The 23,371-nt window shown below is 41.2% G+C and overlaps 1 protein-coding gene across 1 annotated transcript in view; it reads right to left on the bottom strand.

The window, feature by feature from the left end:
* FIGN (fidgetin, microtubule severing factor) overlaps positions 1-23,371 on the bottom strand; it is a 1,110,432-nt gene that overhangs the window by 1,049,286 nt on the left and 37,775 nt on the right. The gene's annotated exons all lie outside the window — the stretch shown is intronic.

Raw genomic sequence — 23,371 nt, 5'->3', positions numbered from 1 at the left:
TTTCTCCCTTTAGTTTGTCTCCCCAGGTGAATAAGCCCCAACAAAATGAACTAAAAGAAGTCTCCCTCCAAGGCTCGCATCTAACACAAGTGAAGCCCTCTACGCTTTAAGCACAGGCTGAGTCCCCAACATCTGGAAAACCTATTATTTTTTCACTAGTGTAGGTCAATCTATGGTATACTTAACTGTAGCTTGCCTAATTTAAGGCAGTTTTTAGTTTTGCACATCACCAGATATATTCACCTACCTTCCATACCCCTTACTTTTTATACTATTTCTACCACCTTACCCCCATTCAATGCCTTCTGTTGTTTCCATTTCCCCCTGTACTCCCCTGCCCTTCTGACCAAACAATACCCTGCAATAAAGTTCTCGGCTGCCTTTTTCCTCTTTCCTATTTCATTTTTTTCATTTTAACTTCATTAGCAGAACTATAGTCTCTGCCTCCCACTCTCCTTCATCTATCTCTGCATGTAATTATAGAGCATTAAACTCCTACAACTATAGCCAAGATAACCCCTGTACTACTAATACTGCTTACTGATTGTATTTCTTTTGCTTACTTGGTCTGCAGCAGCAGCCTTGGTGTAGCCCCGCTCTGTTCGCCCTTCAGGCTCACTCCACTCTTCTACCCTACTCCCTTTCCCACCTACCCCGGACTACCCTAAATGTACTGCTTCACACCCTCCTTCTGGCCCTGCCCCCAACTCCTATCACCCAATATTAGCCTATCCCTACCTTCAATTACACTATAATAGCACATTTCTTACCTTAATCATTAACCCCCCCCCCCTTTTTCTCTGCTCTCTCTCTCTCATTCTCTAATTACTACTCACTCTACCCACTTCCACTTTTCTCCAAACACATTTTCTTTCCTGTTGCTCCTCCTCCACCCATCCTTCACATCTTTAAATAATTCTACTCACTTGATCATGCCTTCTTTTCACACCCCCTGTCTACCCCAGTACCATACTACTGTCATCCATCAGGGTGTGGTAGCCTCCCTCCTACCTGTCTTACCCTCATCTTCTCACAACATACTACTAAACTTCTTCCTGCCCCCCCTTTCTCCTCATCCTCTCATGCTTATCTTCTTATCACACTAGTCTAAATATTACATCAACATCCCCCACTCTCTCACAAGATAGCCCTGCCTACAATATTTTCCAATTCTTCCTAATCTCTTCCTCACTCTATAACACCTCCTACACCCAATTCTACAAAATAAAATATTTCAACCTTACTCTATCTATTCCAAAATGTAAGCTAATACCTTCTAACTACTGCTCATATTACAAAAAAAAAATAATGTTCTTCATTCAACCCACCTGCTAGATGGAGATATTCACCCCAATCTTGTCCTTTCCTCTGCCAGCACCCCCACTACCTCCAATTAATTTACAAATATTCAACACCTCTCCCATCTAACAAAGAACATCTCTATCTATGCGATAAACCTATAAAGCCTAACCAATAAAAATAACTGAATTACATGCTTGGATAGCCCATTGTTCTTCTCACATCTTGACACTTTCTGAAACTTGGCTCAAACCTCATATCTCTAATTCTGAAATTCTACCCCCTGGCTATAATATCTTTCATCAGGACAGACTAATCAAAAAGGTGGAGGTGTTGCTATCCTGTACTTAGACCAACTCAACCTCACCCCCCTCTCCCTCTTCCTCCCCGATTTCCATGCAGCTGAGCTTATCATTCCAAACTGTCACCTTAACCAACACAAAAAATTTGCCACTACTGCCATACATTCCCCCTGGCAACAGCATACCATTTTAGAATCTATTCTATCCTGGATCTCCCAACATCTGTCCTGTGACACAATCATATTAGGAGATGTCAACACTGATTGGAATAAAATGACATAAAATTCTCCCTCTCTTAGTATCAACCTCCATGGTTTCACTCAGCTTATAACAACTCCCACCCATATTAACAAAAACACCTCCTCAACTCTGGACTGGATACTCACATCCTGCCCTAAATGCTTCCACAATCCGACCACCCTACCTGACTCATTAAGTGACCACCTCCTTACCTTCATTCAAAGGCTGCCCTCCCACTCCATCAAAACCCACCTCTATAGAAAATACTGCAATCTATCTAGCTTTAACAAGAAAAACTTTAACTACCAACTCTCTCTAGTTAATTGGTCACAACTCTATGATCTCCCTCTAAATGACGTAGTTCTTGATTTCAACAACACTTTCCTTAGCATACTACATTCACTTGCACCATTTAGAAAAATTAGAGGCAAGACTAATTCAGCTCCCTGTCTCACCAACGGCACCCTCTCCATAATGAAACTTAGAGACAGTACTTGGAAGCAATGGCTAAAGTCAAAATCCTCTTCTCTCCTTCTTAAATACAAAGAACTCAGAAACCTCACTAAAAAACATGTCATTCAGGAAAAAAATCTGTCAGGAAGCCCAATCTACCCACAACTCCAACCCTAAAAACTTTTGGAATAGCAATAATAGAATTCTTCACCAAGGGAAGCCCACTACCCCTAACTTTTTCCCCAATAACACATCACCTGAGATTGCCACCTTATTTAACAATCACTTCACAGAATCCATCCGCAAACTTACTCTTCCAGGCTAAAACCTAACTCAATCCCCCACCAACCCCCAGCTCTTTCACCTCTACAGCCTTTTCCCTAAAATCCATCTCCACTGCCTACAAAATATCCCTCCTACCGAAGCTTAAACCCTGTTCTCCCTCCTTTGACAACCTACCCCCACAATTTCTCAAACTTGCAGCTAATACTATTACATATCCCATGTCTATCCTTATAAACCACTCTATTAATGAATCCACTGTTCCTGACATCTGGAAATCCTTCTATACTATTCCCTTCACAAGGGAGGTAACTGCACATATCCTGCTAACTTTTAACTGATAGCCATCCTCTCCCCTCTCTCAAAAATCCTAGAGAAATGCATTCACAAACAGCTCTTCAAATACTTACTTCATGAAAACTTTCTGACCCCCTCTCAACATGGTTTTAGGCCCCATCACAGCACCTCCACAGCTCTTTTATCTTTCACCCAGTCTATAGCCGAGGCCAGAGACAATAATAAACTGGTATCATGCCTTTTTTCTGGATCTTTCCAAGGCATGTGACACCGTCTCCCATCCTATACTTCTATCTAAACTACCCAAGCTCAGTCTCTCCTCCTCCACCGTTCTCTGGTTCTCTAGCTATCTTAGCAACAGGCCGCAATCTGTTACGGCAAACCTCCTGCTCTCCCTTCCTATCTGTCCAAACAGGAGTCCCTCAAGGCTCCACCTTAGGGCCTCTACTCTTTACGCTCCATCTGCTGCTCATCCTCACTGACTTAATATGCAGTTGAATCTACACTTATTATGTGCGCAAACAACCTCACTGACCTCCATACTCTCAGCATAATTTCCACACCACTGAACACTGGTTGATAAAAAAACAACTCATCCTTAATCCTAAAAAAAACTAAATTACTTCTCTTCCTTCCAAAAACTATGTCCCAGCTCAATGTCTCCTTCTGTATCTCTTCCCTAGACAGCACCATTACTCATGCCGACTAAAATACCTAACTTCTAGGTATCATAATAAACAACTAACTAAAATTTTACCTTCACATTCGACATTGTATAAAAAAAAAACTAATCAAAAACTTGATCTATTGTACAGGAACAAAAAATACCTATCCACTACGTCAAGAACTTCAGTTGCCCAAGCTTACTTCCTTCCCTGCCTACTATACTCATCCCCTATATTTACCCACCTCCAAGCCAACCTTATAACCAAACTTGAACAAACCTACAACCAAATTGCTAAATTTGCTTGTAACTCCCCTACAAATCTCACCACTGCCTTGCTCTTAAAACAATTACATTGGCTTGAATTTCCTCAGCTACTCCAACTATCTCAGCTACAAATGGCACATTCTTTAATTTACAAGCCTTCAGACTGCCCCTCTCGGTCTTCTCCTATATCTCTCTATACTCCTGCTCATACACTCCGTAGCTCAGAACAATCCCTACTTGACACCTACAAACCAAACAAATCAATAGGCCAATTGCTCTATAAATGTACAACAGCCCATATTTAGAACAAACTTCCCAATATACGTTCCATTAAATCTACCTCTCTCTTCAAAAAAGAACTAAAAAACTACCTTGCTAATTCACCATCCTGCTCTTGCCAGAACCCCACCTAGCTCACACTCTCCATATATGCCCTTAACTTTCACCCTCCCTTTCCTAAAGGAAACACTAGATATACTGTCTTCTCCAAAACAAATTAACTTTTTGTTTCTCATCTCTTCTCACATACATATACTAAATTACTCTTTTATGCATGTCTTTACCACTCTATTTCTACTTCACTATTAAATACTTTTTTCATACCTTTTTTCTATCTTGTCAGTTTCCTTCATTTTTTTTTATCTTCTTAGTTAGATTAAGTATAATTCCAGGTTATTTCTGATATGCTATTTGTTTTTAGGTTTTCTGTATATATTTGTTTTTAGTACTCCACATTTGCATACTCGCTGCTTTGATATTATGTAAATATTTCTTGTACAGTTTTTTTATTGTATATTGTGTGTGTGTGTGTGTGTGTGTGTGTGTGTGTGTGTGTGTGTGTGTGTGCGCATGTGTGTGTACATGTGTGTGTGTGTGTGTGTGTGTGTGTGTGTGTGTGTGTGCGTGTGTGTATGTGTTTGTGTACATGTGTGTGTGTGTGTGTGTACATGTGTGTGTGTGCATGTGTGTGTGCGTGTGTGTGTGTGTGTGTGCATGTGCATGTGTGTGTGCGTGTGTGTGTGTGTGTGTGTGTGTGTGTGTGTGTGTGTGTGTGTGTGTGTGTGTGTGTGTGTACATGTGTGTGTGTACATGTGTGTGTGTGTGTGTGTGTGTGTGTGTGTGTGTGTGTGTGTGTGTGTGTGTGTGTGTGTGTGCGTGTGTGTAGCTTTTCTCCTCGGGTCTCCACTGAAAATGGCACTTTGGCCCAGTTGAACTAACCCAGTCAACAAAAGACAAATAAAATAAATAAATAAATAAAATGTACAGACTTCTCCTCATCCAGAGCCACCTTGGTGACTGTCTCGAAGAAGTCCACCATGTTTAACAGGCATGATCTCCCTTTGACAAATCCAAACTGAGTAGGGTCAAGTGTTTGGAGCTTACCTATATCTTTGTTGATAAGGTCCATGGCGTTGCAGATAAGGCTAGTCAAACTAATAACTCTACAGTTCCTGGGGGTCAGTGGAAGCACCACCTATGTGCAAGGGGATAACGGTGGCTGTTTTCTATTCAGCTGGTATGAAGCTGGTGCTTAGTCTATGATTGAGGAGAGTACCCAGTGGTGTTGCTAATTCATGTTGGAGCCCATGTAGGACACAGCCTGGGATATTATCATGTCCCACAGATGCTGTGTTTTTGATGTTACTGAGGGCATTTATGTCTGTGCTTTACAGATACAAGGTAGGGGACAGGTGGTAGGGATGTCATGTGGTGGGGACAGGGGAGTGAATTTTTCACAGAACCTGTCAGCCAACAGGTTAACTACAGGCTCAGTATATGTAGTATCATTAACTACAAGTTTATCGCCAATCTGGGCCTTTCCTTTTACATTACACGTGTAACTACAGAATGTCTTGTGGTTGTCCTTTGTGGAGGAGGCTAATTTGGGCTCGTAGTTTGCTTTGGAGAGCTTCACAAGAAGTCTTAGTTGCTTGTTTAAGCTGGGGGGGGTTCCAGTTTAGAGTCTGCTCCCTCTTACTCTTTAGACATCAGTTACTTCCTTTTATTGTAAAGGCTGTTAATGGCAGTTGTAAATACATAGATCTAGATAGATAGTTATACTCACACACAAAATAGAAAAAAAAAACAGATTCTTGTGGTGAGTTGCAACGGTGTTCCACCATTAGGGGCCAAGACATCTCCCACTCATAAAGAGAAATATTAAACCACAGAGAAAACGGTACTAATTGAGCAGTGAAGCTGCTGGCTGAAACTCCATAAAATTACAAAAAAGGATCGCAAACTGTAAACAAGTTCAGCTAGGACTTGAAAATTATCAAGCACACTAACTTAGAAAATTGATACTTCTATGCCTCCAAGTCCCATACCAATTAAATCAAAATCAAACATCACAGAACTTAAAATCTTGACTTTAAAAAGACTCACCATGAAACAATGAGTCTCAGTTCCAGTACAAGAGACTGCTGCACAAACAAAAATGTTTTAGTCACTGGTGACACCATAATGAAACACACAGAGTCCCCACACATTCTCAGTTCCAGTACAAGACACTTCTCCACAAAAAAATGTTTTAGTCACTGGTGACCCCATAATGAAACACACAGAGTCCCCATATATTAGAATGGATAAAGACCAGGGTGATAGTAAGCTGTCTTGCAGCTGCCAAGATCTCAGATGTCTCAAGGGCCCACTTAGGACATTTGCACCAGGCAAATACAATTATGATATGGTAATTGTGCACATGGCAGTGAATAACTTGGGGTGGAAAAACCCTAAGGGAGATGTCAGAGCTGTTTATGCATGTTACAAATGCAGACAAGAAGACAGGAATCATAGGTTCGCAGGTGTGTACTAGGCTAATGCCCACAAGGGCCTTTTTAGTCCTAGCCATGCACCCCAAACCTCTGACAAGTTTTGGTACCCTTGATCAATGTAAACAGGGCTTGGGCGATGAAACATTCACAGACTGCCTGTGTCTAAGATGAATTTCCTGTTCTCCATCCAACTGTCCTAGTTACACTTGAACTGGGTTAGGGAGGAACTCTGTTTCACATGGATGGGGAACCTATTCCACAGAAGGGGTAGTTTCTGGGGTACATACTGTTTCTCCAGCATGTCGTACTTATATCACAGGCAAGGTTTAAGTCTTTACAACATGCAAATCTGGTGTTGTTTGTTTTGGGGATATACAGGAGGTTCATCAGAGTGGGGGTCTAACAATGCCTTCCTTGTAAGCCAGGCATAGGTCTTCCCTCAAAAGCTTGTAGGAGACAGAACATAAGGACAGGGCTTTGAGGTGCTCTGCATAGGATATGTTTATACCTAACCTTCTGAGTTTGTCAACAATGCCCGAGTGGGGCACTGTGTCAAATACCTTGGCCAGGTCAAGGCAAGCAGTGTGAACTGTTTTTCTCTCATCCATTGCTTTGATGACCTTCTCAAAAATGTCAACCAGGTTAAGTAGAGATGAACTGCCTTGACAAAACCAATTTGGGTTGCTTCCAATGTTTGAAGACTTCCTATGACGTTTCTGATCATTTCCATTATAATTCTTTCCATGACTTTGCATATAAGACTAGTAAGACTTATGGGTCTGTAGATGCCAGGGTCTGTAGATGGCCCACCTTTGTGCAGAGGGATCACTGTTGCCATTTTCCACTGGTGGCACGTAGTCTGTTTGGAGGCCACAGTTAAATAGCAGTTGCAGACGGCCTGATAGGTCATGTTTCAAGATATTTAGAAGGCATCCTGGGATACTGCCTGGGCCCATTGGTGCAGTGTCCTTGGTCTTAGACAGAGCACTGAGGACCTGTCCCCTAGTGATAGTGGGGGGACTTATGTTAGATAGTATTTCCTGACTGAAGGTTGAGGAGGAGACAGAGGTAAAGCTAGAGATGAATTTATCTGCCAATAGGTTTGCTATACTGACTGGCTTTTTTATTTTCTCCAGATCTTTTGGGTTTCTAATACCGTGATGGGAATGGACCGCATTCCTAAGTAAAAGTACAATTAAAGTTCATGAAATTAGCATTGTTTCAATCTTTGATGTCAGCCAGAAGTGCTCTTTGCAGCACCTGCAATGTGCCCAGTAATGGCTCCTTCTGCAATTCATATGGAGTTACAATGCATTGGTAACATATCCAAATACAAATGTAGACTATTTTTTATAAGAACCATTGCTCCTACTACTATTGGGACTGTCTGGGTATCTTTTTTCCAAATTGATCTTGTTTCTGCTTGCAAATCCTGGTATTTTATAACTTTGTGTCTCGCTGCACGCAAGACACTACAGTCACTTGGTGTGGCAATTTCAATGATCAATGCTACTTTTGTCTTCTTTTCATGGACCACTATATCCAGTTTTCTAGCATCTGCCTTTTGAGCTGTTGTAAATGGATGATCCCATTTGCACAATCCCTAGTGCAACAACCTTGCCACATTATTATGCCTTCAGTATACAGTCTTTCTGCCATTAATATGCACAACCAGCAACAAAGTGTGCGACTGTTTCCAATTCGGTTTTGAAAAACCTACATTTGTCTGTTTCTCTTACATGTTCAATGGACTTTGTAAACCAATGTGTACGCAGCCCACCATCTTGGGCCACCAATATGAACCTTTCATCTTTTGGTTTGAATTTGCCTCTCTTTAACCATTCCTGCATTCGTTCCTGATCAACATGAGGTTCTTCCACAAGTTTTCTAGACTTGCAACTATATTTATGCGTTTTGCACATTGCACATTTTCACATTCTGGCTCAGTATAGGTGGCTCCATTAAATAATGAGCTTTGCAAACAATTGTGTATTGTCTTTGAGGCTGTGGACATAGCTACAGAATGCCTTTTGGTTGTCCTTTGCCTGAGAGGCCAAATAAACCTCAGATTTGACATTGGTAGATTTCATTTGTCCTCTGGGTTGTTTGTTTAGTTTGATGACGGTGCTTTTATCCTGCTGGGTGCTACATCTCCTAATTTTTGCCATGATTTTCTTCCTTCGGTTATACATTCTACAGATGTTGCGATTCCAGCAGGGTGGCTTGTTTTTAAGTTAGTTCTGTCCTTTTTCCTTTTGGGTACAGCTGCCTTTATGCAGCTATTAATGTGCTTATATAGGGTTTCTGTGAACAGTTCTGAGTAGGCAGTAGTGTTCTCAGGGTTTGCAGGGGTTTGAAATTTTGCCAGGTTATCAATTAATAGTAGGAAGTTAGCTTTAGAGTTGTTCATGAACATTCCAGGGTTAGCTGAGGTTCTGGGTTTTATTTTAACTTCAAAGTAGACCATAGACAAGACCTTACACTGGAGTGTGTGCAGCACCCTCCAACATTAGTAAGGATCAAATCCAATATTTTGGTGCCCCTGATCAGTGCTTTGACAATCTAGTGCATGGAGTTTGTGTTTACAAAATCTAGGAATTTCTACACCTGCACTTTTGGAGTTGCATATGAGTCCCAGTTAATAGTGTGGTAATTAAAATTGCCCAAAAAGATTTTACTGGGTTGGATTCTGAGTGTTTCCAATAAGTTTAAATACATGTTATAGGTTTCCTGGGTCACAGAGAGGTATCTATTGCTGGGATTTTGCCTATGGTGATCTGAATGTGGAGAAGCTCTAACTTGCAAAGAGACCAGATGGCATAATTGTTAAGATCTTTGCCCCCGATGCACAATTTATTTACTTACTCATTTGACATTTGTTGACCTGGTTAGTCCGACTGAGCTACTGACCTTTTTCAGTGGAGGCCCAGGGACAGAAAGTTCTACAATTATAAACAATAATGTAGTACAGTAACTCGAGTAATAGATCAATAGTATGCAACTGAAAGAATGCGAAGTGTTTTACACTTATACATAAAAATATAAACTAATACAATATCTGGAGTAGCAGATCCTCATTAGAGTCATAAACATCAGTACACTGCATTAGTTAGTACAAGATGAGTTTGAATGGGTAATAAGAGCAGTTAGACTAAACTATTTGCAAGACAGCTGCTTGGTTTACGGCAGAAGAAAGTCGTAAGGCGCGTTCGCTTACACATTTAGTGCGTGGAAAATAAGGAGAGCATCGCTTCTCTCGGTAACATTTCTGTAATTTATATTCAGTAATAGAAGTATCAGCAATTGAGACTTATTAGTCAGTAGAGAGAAGTAAGCATGAGGCAGGACTGCCTGAGGGGACGGGTTTAGTGAGGAAGGATGAGAGAGAGCAGGGTTAGGTTTGGAAGTGGGATGAATTAGAAGAGAGCTTATGTAGAGGGTCAGTTGAGGTGGTTAGAGTTAGTGACAGGGTGAGGGTAGGTGTTTACAGCGGCACGTCTTAGTGCTTTGTAGAACATTTCTGAGGGCAAGTTTGTGTTGTTGGTGGTGGTTTATACCTCTAATGGCCAAGGGAAGCTTGTTCCAAGCAAGGGAAGGGAATTAGCTGTACAGAATTTGTCCTGTAGTGCTTTTTGGTTTGTGGATTTGTAGTAGATTTTGGTCAGAGCTTCAGAGAGTCCTCGGAGGTGTGCATAAGGAGACAGGTGAGGAGATATCTGGACAGAAGGAGAGCCTTATACAGGATGGCATGTATGATCTGCATCTGGGAGAGAAGTTATTGGGAAATTTTGAATCAGTTTATGATGTTAAGAAAGAGTCAGTGGTGGGATTCATTGGTTCGATTAGCAGCGAATCTGGCAATTTTGTTATATATGATTTGTAGTTTTGTTAAGACAGAGGTCTGCAGGTTGGTAAGGATTTGTGGACTACAGAAGACACTAGGGAGAAGGGAGGCATGAGAAAGAGAGAATTTAGCCTTGTTTGATAACAATTGTTTTGTTTCTGTAGAGACAGTTTTTGATGGGATTTCTCGATACAGTTCAGCATGTGAAGGTCAAATTTGAGTTGGTCATCTATGACAGCCCCTAGAGGTTTAGTACATGATTCAACTGTGATAGTAGTAATGTTAAGGGATACGATAACGAACGAAGGTTTAAGGTGGTTGAGAGATTTAGGTAGAAAAAGCAAGAGTTTAGTCTTTTTTGGGTGTATGATTAGCTGGTTACTGGAATGCCATTTTTCAATAGATTTGAAAGATTTTGGGGTAAAGTTATTTGCTGTGGTGATGACTGTGAGATCATCAGCATACTGTATGAGAGTTGATTATGGACAGGATGTGTACATTAGATTACAAGGTTCAATCCTGACTTCCAGCCAAGGTCCATTTGGAGTTTGCATGTCATCTCTTTGGGGTCCTTTCTACTACCAAAAAACATGTTGAGTGTTTTCATATTAGATTCACTAAAGAATTGTAGCTGAGGGCAGTAGCACAAACTCTACATTGTGCCCTACAGGAGGAAGAGTTGCATAGTCCAACCACTGTGGGCATCTACTTTGGTGCACAGTATCGTCAGGATAGGAGGATCCATATCACAGACTGCATGCCGTAGCTAGGCTACCACTTGGAGGTGTAACATATGTTTCTAGGTGATCCACTCACATTGACTAAGACTGACCAATAAGCATGGATATTTAGCAGTAATAAGTGGGTTAAGGACCCAGCCTACTCTGACCAATATCAGGGATCCATACTAAGGGTGGAAGGGGTGTATGTACCCCTATTGGCCAGTGTATGCCCACCATAAAGCTTAGCAGCTCTGGGTGAATAAGCTACTGGCTGGCTGCTGTCCCAGCTTGGGTTACCTGGGATAGCTTCATTGAAAGAAAGTTGGACATAAATCCAATCAACCTGCCAAACATGAACTAATAACTGCTACACTCTTTGTAGGTTCACTAGACAGGCTACATCTTGGAAGTGGATGACATGATGGTAAGGAGGAGGTGGGACAGCTTATGTATCCAGGAAACAAGATGGAAAGGCAGTACAGCAAAGCCACTTGGAATCCACAGTCTACAACACAAGAGATGGACAGGCTAGAAATGGTGTGAGAATTGTGGTGAGACAGAAGCTTCAGAAGGAAGTGAGGGATGTCATTTGAATTAGTGACAGACCCATGGCAATCAGACTCCAGTGAAATGATAGAGCAGTTTTAATAATCAGCCTGTGCCCCAAAGCAGAGTTGTGATAGTGAGGAAAAGAGTGGCTTCAGACAGCAGTTGCAGGACCTACTAGATAAAGCAGGATAACAGGAATTGGCCTTGATAATGGGTGACTTGAATGCACATATTAAGACAGACAGAACAGGATAAGGAGACTGCCTGGCCCCAAGTGGGTGGGGCAATAGGAATAAAGAAGGAGAGGCCATTCTAGACTTCTGCCTTGCAAATGTCTTGATAGTTGCGAACACATGGTTCAGAAAGTGAGACAGTCACAAGATTAAAAACAAAACAGGGTAAGAAACTTCTCCCTGTGGAAGATTTTCGTTCCATATATATCTAGTTAATCACTGTATATTCATAGGTTCATAGGGAGGTACCAGGCTATTGGCCCTAGGGCCTATATAAGCCTAACCAAAAAGGTACCCTGGCTTTCGCCACTCAAGAAAATTATTTTCCTGTGCCCCTGTCGAGCAGAGCCACAGAAGTGATCCCCAGGGTGAATTTCCTATTTCCCATCCAATCATCAAGATTTTTCTTGAAGAGTGCTAATGAGGAGCTTTGTTTGATATAGATAGGTAGTTTGTTTCAGAGTATGGGAAGTCTCTGGGACAGGAATCTATCCCTCCAGCATGTTCTGTTTACTGTGTTGACAAAGTTTAGGTCCTTAGATCGTGTGGCTTGGAGGGATTGGGATTTCTTTAAGTGGAGCATGTCCAACAGCTCTGGGTTTGACATAGCTTTGTATGTTAGGCAGAGATCGCCTCTGAGTAGGCGATATGTGACAGAATAAAGCTGGAGTTTTTTGAGATGGTCTGCAAAGGGCATATTAATCAGATCAGATAATGGTAGCAGAGGTAGCGAACTTAAACTCGTTCTAAGTCAAAAAGTAATAAAAATATACACAATTTGAAATATTATAAAGAATTACTAAGAATCCAAAAGTTGTCCAAACAGGGCAGGCAGTCTGTCTGTAGTCAAAAATCCTTTATTTAAGTACACAGACAAGTGATCTAAGTAAAACAAAAATAACAGATTACTCTATTATTTTTGTTTTACTTGGATTGCTTGTCTGTGTACGTAATAAAAGATTTTTGACTGGAAATAGACTGTCTACTCTGCATGGATTACTTTCGAATACTTAGTAATTCGGTACAATATTTCAAATTATATATTTTTCATTATTTTTTGACTTAGGACGAGTTTAGGTTTGCTACCTCTACTACCATTATCTGATCTGATTAATATACAGTGATTAACTAGATATATATGGATTGAAAATCTTCCACACAGAGAAGTTTCTTACACTGTCTTGGTTTTGGACCCACTATACTTGTTTAATGGGTTGTTTGAGACTTCAGGGATACCACGGAGATTACTTGTATTTTACAGTTACAAGATTACATACAAAAGTGGCCAACATGCAAATCAGTTAGACTTCCTCCTAGTAAAGAAAGGACAATGGGGTAGAATCAGTGATTGCAAAATCACCTCAGTAAAACAGATGGCCCACAGCATAAACCACTAGTTGCCACAATCAGCTGCATGCAGTGGTAAGAAAAGGCTCGAAGGTCAACAGAGACCAGGCTGAAAACCTGCAATTTGACTGTAGAGAAAGCACAATAGTTCAAGGAATTATTCAGGCCTGTAGCACCCCAAGAAGAGGAGGAAATAACTGGAGTTGAACAAGAATGTCAGCACTACAAACAGGGTTGCCAACAGTCCTGTTTTTTCCAGAATGTCCTGGATTTGGCTATCTGTGTCCTGTGTCCTGGGAAGGACCTTCCCAGGACACCATATGTCCTGTTTTTGGTACAGCTTAGCACAAGTTACTATAACTTACTCAGTTTTCTCATAATCACTGTTTAAGTAATGTGTGGTAAGTCAAGTGGTATCAATATCAGAACTGTGCATGCCTGCCTTCACCATCTCACCCAGATCCCTAGACCTCAATGTCCACAGCAATTTGCCAACAGCCCTACAGGCCCATTCTTCACACATGCATGCTGTTCCTTTACAAGATTACAACTGAGCCTATCATGGAGGAGCCCGGCCTGCTGGCCAGTGTTCTTACTCGCCAGCACAACAACCTGTCAGCAGCATTGCTGACTTGTTCCAATGAAATGAATAACAGTGTGATAAGTGACACATTATATTATCGGGTCTATATCATTTCATTGAAAACTCATTTCATTGAAGCTTAATTCATTGACACATATTCACTGAAAGCTCACTTCACTGAAAACCCAATTCACTGAAAGCTCACTTAACTGAAAACCCATTTCCTGAAACCCATTTCGTTGAAAGTATATATGGCCTTTTCCCCACTGTTGTGTGATCCTGGAGTTAGTATATAAAGTAAGGGGGGGTGGGGGGCATAGCCCCCCACATATTGTAAATATTTTAAAGCATATAGATGGATACTTACAAGTGTAATGAATAAATTCTTTCAGAAGACAACATATAACCAATTTATGAGAGGGGCTTCGCCCCGACCCACACCCCCCTTACTTTATATAGTAACTCCAGGATCGCACAACAGTGGGGAATAGGCCATATATACTTTCAGCGAAATGGGTTTCAGTGAAGTGAGCTTTCAGTGAAGTGAGCTTTCAGTGAATATGTGTCAATGAATTAAGCTTCAACGAAATGAGTTTTCAATTATATGATATAGACCCATATTATCCACTTATAACGCTGTTTACTTGAGAAAAATGTAAAACCAGCAAAAGACTAAAGGCAGCCAGCCCAGCCATAATAATCTAAGATGCAGTAGCACATCTGCACTGTGACCGTCCGGATCCGGAACCTCTTTATTTAGCAGAATATTTTTGCAGTGTGATGATGCTTGGGGCTCCTGTACAAAGCAACTGTTCCAGGTTTTAACTCTCAGTGATGGGAAATCCACCATAGAAACTGAGCACTCAGTTTGCAGAAAGGTAAAGTAGTAATGTATAACCGCATTGCTCTGCCTATACAGTCATTCATATATATGCGTGTGGCATAAAGCATATAAGGTTACCGCAGCTTTCTGGAGAAGTAGGTCAAGGGTAGCTGGGTAGGGGATTTGTGAGGTGAAGATACAGCAAATTACGCAAGTGTCTCCTTTAACTTGCTGGTGTCAAAATTAGTTAATTTGTTTTCTTCTGTTTGTACTGCGTGTCCTAAGGATGGAAGTGTGCCAGACATTAACCTCAGGTCCTCACCCAAGTTGCTAAATGTATGTGCACAGCAGAAAACACTAGTCTTTATTTTTAACATGAACAGCGTGGGTGTGGAAAACACACTTCATTGTACAGTGTATCATGGGAAATCTGATTTGCATTTGACTCCGTTATTTTTACATAGTTTCTTTTTTTTCAATTTATTGTTTATTATTTTTGCAAACAAAAAAATGCTCAGCCTAGTAGAAACATCTGCAAACTCACTTGTAGCAATGGTCATTCTGACAGCACTGAAACAGTCAGAAAGTGATTATTTCATTATTATGCATTTATTAAATATACAAACCTGGTTAACAATTAGTTATTTCTTGACTGTACCTGCACCTTCTGTACTAAAGTTACTTGTTTTCATACGATTGTAATTTGTATTCAAACATATTTGACACTTTTTTAAGTTGTCAAGGCTAAGTTCTTACTGCTAACCAGCTGTCTGCATCACTGATTTTTAAGTTAGAAATAATTGCCTTCATAATCGCTATAGCGAGGTGCACAGAGCTACCTTGAGTGAACTTTATTCTTTGCCTCCAAAATCAGGACTAATCTACTAGGTGATTCAGTTTTGTGTACAGATTTACTGTTTTTTTTTTCAAAACGTGTCCACAGTATTATGCTTGTGTGTGTGTGTTTGTGTGTGTGTGTGTGTGTGTGTGTGTGTATGTGTGTGTGTGTGTATATTACATCATTATCTTCCAAAATTAGATGTTTTATTAGGATATAGTGGGTCATCAGGTGACTGTTATGTGAATTGTTGTAACGAGGTTGACTGAAAAATGTACTATTAGTCCAGATGTACTCTAAAAGGGCTTGTTATCAATACCTATAGGGAATCAGAATTTGCAATGGCGATAGCAGAAGCAGAGTCGATTGTGCTCTGAAAATAAGATCTGGACCAGACTGCTTTGTAAAAACCCAAATGTTCTCTCAGGCACACAAATGCGCGCTTGTGTTAAACACGTTATAACAGGGTGACACTGTCATGTTGTGTCTGGGTGAGCAGGCATTCCGCTTGATGCTGCAAATAAGCTTACAGTAGTCGGAGAAAGACAGCCCTGGGAAGGCTTATTGGCTAGAAAGTAGAACCACGTGAATAAGAGCCTGAGGCTATAGGGTCTTACCGAAGAGTTTGCGTGAAGTGCGGAAATTTCCACAACTTCCCCTTTGTCGAATGGATACTTCACCCTTACTAAAACTGATGTTGTAGTCTGAAGCAATGTTTTTGCATAACAGTCACACAATCTGATATTGTTAGCTGATCTACTTGGGAGTTCACTGGAAATGGATACAAGTTATTATGCAACTGAAGGTAGCGTGAGTAGCGCAGAAACTGATGGACAATGCGATGATTTGCCAAACACTCCGCCTAAAAGGAAAGCAAAGAGGTTGTCAAGGTATCATCAAGAATGGCAGACAGAATTTTTCTGGTGTGAAAAATTCATGGCAATGTCTTCACAGCTCGATGCACATTGTGTAAGAAGGAGGTTTCGGTTGCTTATGGTGGCAAAGGTGACATAGTATATCATAGCCGTTTGAAAAGTCATCAGAAAGCTCAGATTGCTGCAAACACTGCTGCCACTGACATTTTTTTCAAGAAGTCAACGACAGTAACAGGAATTGACAAGCAGGCAACGGTTGCAGAACTCGTGTGTGTTTACCACACTGTACGTCACCACATCTCTGACAACGCTGCTGACTATGGAGCTAAACTGGACCACTTGTTATATCAAGACTCGGCTACTGCTATAAAGACAGCGTGTGGTCACACGAAGGCAGAAGCACTGGTGACTGATGTCCTTGGCCCAAAGTCAGTGGAGTCCATTATGAAATACATTCCTGGTGACAATTCTAGTCGATATTCTGTGTCAACTGATGCATCTAATCTCAAGAACAGAAAAATGTTTCCTGCCTGCATTCAATATTTTACTGTTGAAACTGGTTTAAGTAAAAAGCTTTTAGACTTTGTTGAACTTAATGATGAGCATTCTACCTCTATCACAGACATCCTAGTTAAAGTTCTTTCAGATAAAGGCCTTGCTATTGCATGCATGTCTTCTTATTCAGCTGATAACGCAAGTGTGAACTATGGTGCAAAGCAGTCTGTGTTTACTGAGCTGTTGAAAAGAAGTAGTAATATTCTGAAGACAAACTGCAATGCTCATGTGATATACAATGCCTTGAAAAAACTAATTGATATACTTGATTGTGATGTAGAAACAATGGTTACCAGCATTTACAGTTATTTCAGTGTATCTGCTAATAGGAAAGCCCAGTTGCAAAATTTTTTTGACTTTGTATACTTAGAATATCACGAGTTGTTGAGGCGTGTACCAACGAGATGGTTGTCTCTGGGTCCAGCTATTGACAGATTACTTGATTATTGGCCTGCCATTGTGTCCTACTTTGCATTTCTCGGTAAAGACTGCCAAAAGAGAGTTCGTATGCATCTGGGAATAGAAAATAATATGCATGAATGTGAAGCAGTAGAGACAAACATTAAAAAAGCATACTTATGTTTTGTCCAGAACATTTGCAATGTGTTTGAGGTGTTGGTCCAGAAAGTGGAGAGGGAAGATTTACATTGCTTGAGCTCTTGCCTGTAATGCAGCAACTGAAAACTAAAATTGAGTCACACATAACTGATACATTTTTTGGACACAAAGCACAAACTATACATGAGAATGAGGACATGGAACCTCATACAGTGCGTCTGCAACAACATTTTTTGGCAGCTCTAGAAAAGTGTTTAGCATCCCTGAACAAATGGTTTAATTTCTCAGATGGCAGAATTGCATGTGTGATGAATCACTTCTTCTTTCGGCTTTTCTCGGTTAGGGGTCGCCACAGCAGATCACTTGTCCGCTAATGATTGGCAGTTGAGGTTTTTTTTTATGGTGTCAAGTTGCCAGCCTGGCACCCAACTTTCCACAGAAGGCACACACATGCACACACTCATGCCTAGGGCCAATTTACAGTATCCAATCCACCTACAGCATGTCTTTGGGATGTGGGAGGAAACCGGAACACCCAGAGGAAACCCACATACCACAGGGAGGACATGCAGACTCTGCACAGAAGGCACCCCAGCCGAGGATTGAACCAGAGAACTCCTTGCTGTGAGGTGGCAATGCTAACAGCTGCACCATCGTGGCGTGTGTGATGAATCAAATATCTCTAAAGACAGAAGTAGCATTTCAGTCCTTTTGAAATGGAATCACTGTCATGGGCTTGACAACAAAGGAAATCAATTTAGACGAGCTTCATGATGAGTTTTGTGCAGCAAGGCATGGTTTATCCAATATTGTTGCTAATTCAAGTGCTACTGCATGCACTAAATGGCAGGAATTTTTCGCAGGTGCCCGTGATATTGCAGCTTTTCCAACAAACATGTTTAAGACTGTATCAGCCACATTGTCATTACCAGGCAGCAATGCCTTCCCTGAGAGGGTGTTTTCTTTAATGAATGCAAAGTAGCATGCAGACTGAAACAGGGCCACTCTAGCACCAATCAAAGCAGAACTGCAAGTTTGCCTTAGCTGCAACATGAGCTGCAGTAATTTCTATCAGTTTGTTTTGAAAGATGACAGATTGAATTCATCAGCAGCTGGCAGTGAAAAGTATAAAAGGAAACGGATTGCAGCTGGCAGTGAAAAGTACAAAAGGAAACGGATTGCTCAGCCTGAGCAGTTTGCTTCTTCCACGAGTACTTTCAAAAGCTCAGGGTCAGCCTGCTCTGGATTCACGTGAGGTAGACATTCAACTTCAATCAAAATAATTAGTTTGTTCAACTGACATTGAATAACATTTGTATTGTATTGACTATATATTTTGCTTACACCTCGATGCTGATTAGCAATTTAGTAGTTAGCCTAACTCTCTGTGTGGGCTGGTTACTTGAAAATAACAGTTTTGAGCTAAAACTTCTTGGGGTTTTTTTTAGCTCAAAATGCACTAAAACTCACCTACGCGCATCTGTTGTTTAAAACATTTTTCCGGGGGCTCAGCATCCCCGGGCCCCCACAGGGAGCCTGGGAGGGGAAGGAAAAGAGGCATCCTGGATTTTAATTGTGAAAAGTTGGCAACCCTAGCTACAAAACAGCATGTGTAAGGGCTACAGTACAGATATGAGGGCAAGCCAGGTTTGGAAATAAGGTACATAAATAAAGCTGGTGGTAGAATGCAGAAGTCCAGGAGGTCATCAAAAGAAAGAAGGATGAAGGAAAAAGTGGCAGACAAAGACGAGCCAGGCTAGGAAGGAATACTGATTGGCTAACAAAAATGCTAAGAAAGGAGTTGCAATAGCAAAGAAGAAGGCATCAGAGAAACTCTTCCAGCTTCTGGAAAGTGAATCAGTAAATGGCACAACGAAACTACATCAGGTAGCAAGGCAAAGAGAGATAGAAAAAGAAGATAGTCAGACGTCTTTCATAAGGGATACCAGCAACAACCTGCTCACCCGTGCACAGGACATCAAAATGGCAGATGGAAGGAATACGTCCAGCAACTGGTGAATGAGGAAAACCCCACAGAAGCTGTACAGCTCAGACACAGCCTATGATGAGAGAAGAACAGGAACCCAGCATGGAAGTAAGAACAGTACTAAGGAAAATGAAGTCAGGGAAAGCAGCAGGCTCTGATGAGGCCACAGCAGACATGATAAAGGTTCTGGGTGACATAGAGGAGAAATGGCTCCTGAGGTTACTCATAGCAGGTGGAGAGAAAGGCGTATCCCAGATGACTGGAGAATAAGCACACTAGTGCCAGTATTCAAGAACAAAGGGAACATCCACAACTGTGGGCAGTAAAGAAGCATCAATCTGCGGTCACACTGAATGAAAGTTCTGGAGATAACGACTGATTAATGAATATGCAAGGTAGTAGAAAGTAAGATGGGAGATGAGCAGTCAGATTCAGATAAGGGTGCAGCACAACTGACCTATGTTTACAGTAAGAAAGACAGTGAAGCAGAAGCTAGACATGAAAAAGAGTCCAACTGGGCTCCCCCAGATTTGGGGAAAGCATGTGATAAGGTCCCAAGAAAGCTGATTTTGGCAATCCTGCAGTGGTTCCAAGTCCTACAAACATTGGTAGAATTAGTGCAAGCTATGTACAAGGACCCAATGATTCAATGGCTCAATCGCGGGTTCAGGCGCCTAGGCAGTGGGACATTTCCCTGTGGTACATTTGACTAGGAACACATGGCTGAAGTGACAGTCAGCTGCAGAGAAATATGGCTGTTTGCAAATTCCCTGTGGGAAAAGAGAAGAATGTGTTGCCATGCCCACAACTTCAAGAACCAAATGCACAGGGGGGAAAACAATGTCCATGGTCCCCAAGAGAACATGAGACAGCAGGCAATATAGCAGGCATCAGCAGCAGGCTGGCCAGAGGGCATGTCAGTGGCAGTACAACTGCAATGCCCATTGGGCAGCGCCTTTATAATCGGTGTGTGTGGACCACTACCCCTTCACAGTGTCTAGGGAACATTACCGAAAACACATACTGGAGCATAAATGTGACTACAGTAGCCTGCAGGATTTCCTCCATGTTGTAGCACACTTCTACATGTTGTAGTTATATAAGTATGTACTGTACACTGAGCACAACACTCATTACTTATTCTGCCTCCATGCATTGGATTATTAAAGCTGTGAGCATGGCAGTATGTGCTTCTCTTTGCCCATAGGGAATCTGCAAACAGCCATATTTATCTGCAGCTGACTGTCACTTCAGCCATGTGTCCCCAGTCAAATGTGCCACAGGGAAATGTCTCGCTGCCTAGGTGCCTGAACCCATATGTATTCTTTATGTACACTGATACACTTCAACCTTTAGTCCCTATCTGTGTAGTAGCTGGTCTGAATGTGTGGAAAGCATACAACCTTGCACTGCCGTGTGCTTTTCATACCTTTAAACCACATCTCAGTGACAGCACAGACGTCAGCATTCTCTAGGGTGAGGACAGCTTGTAGAGAGAGACAGTGCAGTTTCTTGTTTAGACTCCTAGCATTGAACAGTAACAATTTAGATTTTCTTGGTTTTGATTCGCTATGTCAAAGTACTTTCAGTTTAGCATTGCTTAAAAAAGGCACTATGGGGGATGACAGTATTTTAGCTAACATTCAGAAGCCTAGAGGGAAGAGGTGCAGACCATCCCTGGCAAAGCAGCCTGACCTGTTGGCCATGTCCTTCATGGTGACAAATATCACATCCCCACAGAATGACACCAGAAATTAAGCCAGTTATTAAAGTCAGTTACCTTCTGTTCGTATTGTGGCATCATCCTTGCAGAAGGTGAAATGCTGCTCAATGCTAGGTTCATACCAGCTTGAGACACATATTCCAAGAGCTCCATGATGTCTCTCTTCATATAGTCTAGGGAGGTATGTCTCAAGTCATTTACATGCACATGGACTATACTGGTATTTGTGTTCCAATGACCTGACTGCATGTGTAATGTGGCACATCCTGCCCCTGCTAAGCAACTGACTTTGACTTTCTCCTTACTCAGCCTGGTGAGATGGACATTGTTGTGTCTTGCAATGGATTCTCCAATGACCAGAATGTTGGATTGTATGGTGTTTTGCCTTATGGGCTTAGACTAGAAGGTTTGGGAGATAACATTTAAGTGCTTCAGCATATATGGGTCTATGTGTCCACTTTGAATGTGTGTCATGGGTGCAGCATGTGTACTACTGACAGCATGATTGACATTAGGAGCGCTTTTATGTGAAAACTTGGCCTTCCAAGGATGTTGCATAACGTTGCCCAAGTCCAGGGAAAATATGATTGGCTTCAACAATTGGTAAAGAATTAGGGTCTTTCTAGGGGGATCCAGTATGTGACAATAAGGAATAAGATTCCTCACAGTCCTACTTATTCTGCATGGGATGATTTGCACCTCCCATTTACAGCTCTTGTACTGGGTAATGCATTTGCTGCCTCCAAAGAAAGCTCAGTTAAAGAATATTCAAACACAGCAAACACTTCAGTATCAATACAGGATCAAATTAAGGTCGCTCTGCTTAATTCCATAAGCCTAAACAGCAAGGAGCCCTACCATGATGCATTTGGAAGGCATCCAAATATATTTAATCACTTAAACATTGATCAAATGCCCAAAACTCCATTCATACCTGAGTTTAGCATCTACTATGCCTTCAGACCCAATAATAACTGTGGTGGCATGCCCATATTTGCCAGAGACCATATCACTGCTAAACGGATATGTGCCATTTGTGGGTATGTAAAAATCTAACTGCAAACCACACCAAACAAAATCAACTATCAGTTTATCACCTGTTACAGGACAACTTCCATGACCATGAAAGTTCTTGTCAGGTTCCTAAACGTCATGGATGAACTCCCCATAAATAATTCCATAACTCAGGAAGACTAACAACCATTCAACTGACTGGAGTACCTACACCTCCAATGTAGGACATGCACAGAAATTTTTAGATCTAATAAATAAAAATTCAATGGGCCAGAGTGTTACTAGGCCAATATTCTTGACATAGTACTTACAAATGTAGTACCGTTCTGCACAACTGCAACACCGTCTCTGATTAAGTCAGTAATCTCTTCCCTCAACCTATATAAATTGAATTTATATCAGAATTCAAAGACTTCAAGTATATAAATCTCTTAAAATTTTGATAAACTCTTAAAATTCACATATGACAACATCACCCCAGACACTCTCAGCTTGTAGCTTTCCAAAGGAGTACACAATAGATCTAAAGACTCCAAAGTCAAGGAATATACAAATTTGATGAATAATTAAAAAAAAGTATTAGATAGACTAAGGCAGCCCATGAAATCAGATTGGCATCTGAAGCCAATGGCACCTATAAATCCATCGTTGGTTAAGTTAAAAATCAAAATAACAGAACTGTTTAACTACAGAACTCATACTAAATAACAAAATCTACTTAGACCCAACAGACATTATTAAAATACTAGCAACTAAATTTAGTGCAAATGTCACTTCTGAGATGGCTATCCTAAGCCCTATGACCCCATATCTCTCAAACTGCCCCACTATTACTAAAGTACATGTAGTGAAAGTGTTGTCCAAAACAAAGGATAATTCCTCCATGGGACCAGATAACAGTGTACAACATTAGTGATTCAACTCCTACAACAACCTTATAAAGTATAGGCCCATCAGCCTGGTAAGTCTCACTTGTATGACTATGGAGCACACTATAACAGACTCGCTTAATGTAACCATTAAAAGTTTCATCAGGCCAGATCAGCTTATGTCTAATGAACCTGATAACGTCTTTGAAAAGGTAATAAGTTGTTGGCAGCAGTCCCACTTTACTTACAGCCTACACTGATTTGGCTAAGGTA

This window comes from Protopterus annectens, chromosome 6.part0, assembly GCF_019279795.1.
Source record: "Protopterus annectens isolate FY-2018-M chromosome 6.part0, PAN1.0, whole genome shotgun sequence".
NCBI classification, from domain to species: domain Eukaryota; kingdom Metazoa; phylum Chordata; order Ceratodontiformes; family Protopteridae; genus Protopterus; species Protopterus annectens.
This window is presented reverse-complemented; position numbering and strand designations above follow the sequence as displayed.